Raw genomic sequence first — 2,499 nt, 5'->3', positions numbered from 1 at the left:
GCGATTTGAAATGGCAGCGATGATAGGGGTAAATTTTCCTTCTGCTCAAGTTCACTGGCTCGGCTAAGTTGCTCTTCGCTGTATGGCTTTTTTACTTTTGTAAACTTCATCAGCGAACGCGATGGGCTCATTGATTTTGATAATTTGATCAATTCAATTGCTAATGAATTGCAGGATGAAATTGATCTATTCGGATATTCAGAATAAACAGTGATTTAGTTTGCTAAAAATTTAATATCAACGAACATCGTTTCCCAGGCAAGCATTGCACATTTTTATTGACAATGACGCCATCAGGGATGAGAAAGATCTATATATTAGCGTTACATACATAAAGGGTTATAAAATACCCTCACAGAAGTAAGATTTGGTCATTCTAACTGGCGATTCATGAGTCAAGTAGCAACAACGTTCGGAAAGGTCTTTTATAATTTATTTATTTTGTCATTGGATACATTAATCGATAAACTAAACTAAACTAATACCTACTCAGTATTGTCTCGATTGATACCTATTCATTGAAAACAGATAATGGTCTCAGAATGTTTCCTAATAGCTTTCTTTTTTGTAAATAGAGCGTTTTGTACCGTCTCAAAATTTAGCTAATATTAAAAATAATGTTGTACAATGAAACAAATCCAAATAGCAAAATGTTAGCAAAAATCTATACATGAACATGGATTGAATTTGGATTGCATTTTAATTGTATTTGGATTAAATTTGGATTGGATATGAGTCTGATTTGGATTGTATTTAGGTTTAATTTGGATTTAGATTGGATTTGTATTGGAGTTGGATTGGACTTGAATAGGATTTGGTTTGGATTTTGATTGGACTTGAATAGGATTTGGATTGGTTCTGATTTGGTTTGATTGGTTTGGATTGGTTGATTGGTTTGGTTGGTTTGGATTGCTTTGGTTGGTTGGTTGGTTTGGATTGGTTGGATTAGATTTGAATTGGTTTGGGTTGGTTTGGTTGGTTGGTTGGTTGGATTGGTTTGGTTGGTTGGTTGGTTTGGATTGGTTGGTTTGGTTGGTTTGGTTGGTTTGGATTGGTTGGATTGGTTTGGTTGGTTTGGATTGGTTTGGATTGGTTTGGTTTAGTTGGTTTGGTTGGTTGGATTGGTTTGGACTGGTTTGGATTAGTTTGGTTGGATTTGGTTGGTTTGGTTGGATTTGGTTGGTTTGGATTGGTTGGTTGGTTTGGTTGGTTTGGTTGGTTGGTTGGTTTGGTTGGTTTGGATTGGTTTGGTTGGTTTGGTTGGTTTGGTTGGTTTGGTTGGTTTGGATTGGTTTGGGTTGGTTTGGTTGGTTTGGATTGGTTGGATTGGTTTGGATTGGTTTGGATTGGTTTGGTTGGTTTGGTTGGTTTGGTTTGAGTTGGTTTTATTGGTTTGGATTGGTTTGGTTGGTTTGGATTGGTTGGTTGGTTGGTTTGGATTGGTTTGGATTGGTTTGGTTTGGTTGGTTTGGGGTTTGGTTTTGGTTTGGTTTGGATTGGTTTGGTTTGGTTGGTTGGTTGGTTTGGTTGGTTTGGTTGGTTTGGTTGATTTGGTTGGTTTGGTTGGTTGGGTTGGTTTGGTTGTTGGTTGGTTCGGTTGGTTTGGTTGGTTTGGTTGGTTTTTTATTGGTTTGGTTGGTTTGGTGTGGTTTTTTGATTGGTTTGGTTGGTTGGTTTAGGTTGGTTGGTGGATTGGTTTGGTTTGGTTTGATTGGTTTGGTTGGTTTGGATTGGTTTGGTTTGGTTTGGATTGGGATTTGGATTGGATTTGGATTGGTTTGGATTGGTTTTGGTTGGATTGGTTTGGTTGGTTTGGATTGGTTTGGATTGGTTTGGTTGGTTTGAGGTTTGGTTTGGATTGGTTTGGATTGGTTGGATTGGTTGGTTGGTTTGGGTTTGGTTGGTTTGGATTGGTTTGTGGTTTGGATTTGGATTGGTTTGATTGGTTTGGTTGGTTGGTTGATTGGTTTGATTTTTGGTTGGTTTGGATTGGTTTTGGTTTTGTTTGATTGGTTTGGTTGGTTTGGTTTGGTTGGTTTGGTTTGTTGATTTGGTTGGTTGGTTTTGGATTGGTTGGTTGGTTTGGTTGGTTGGTTGGGATTTGGTTTGGTTGGATTGGTTTGGTTGGTTTGGTTGGTTTGGTTGGTTTGGTTTGGTTGGTTGGTTGGTTGGTTTGGTTGGTTTGGATGGTTTGGTTGGTTGGATTGGTTTGGTTTGGTTGGTTTGGTTGGTTTGGTTGATTGGTTGGTTGGTTTGGTTTGGTTTGGTTGGTTTGGTTGGTTTGGATTGGTTGGTTTGGGATTGGTTTGGATTGGTTTGGTTGGATTTGGGATTGGTTTGGTTGGTTTGGATTGGTTTGGATTGGTTTGGGTGGATTGGTTTGGTTGGTTTGGGTTGGATTGGGATTTTGGGATTTGGTTTGGGTGTGGATTGGTTGTGGATTGGTTGGATTGGGTTGGGGTGTGGATTGGTTGGTTTGGATAGCAATGCGTGGCTTCT

This window comes from Armigeres subalbatus, chromosome 1, assembly GCF_024139115.2.
Source record: "Armigeres subalbatus isolate Guangzhou_Male chromosome 1, GZ_Asu_2, whole genome shotgun sequence".
NCBI classification, from domain to species: domain Eukaryota; kingdom Metazoa; phylum Arthropoda; class Insecta; order Diptera; family Culicidae; genus Armigeres; species Armigeres subalbatus.
Note: the sequence above shows the minus strand (reverse complement) of the source record.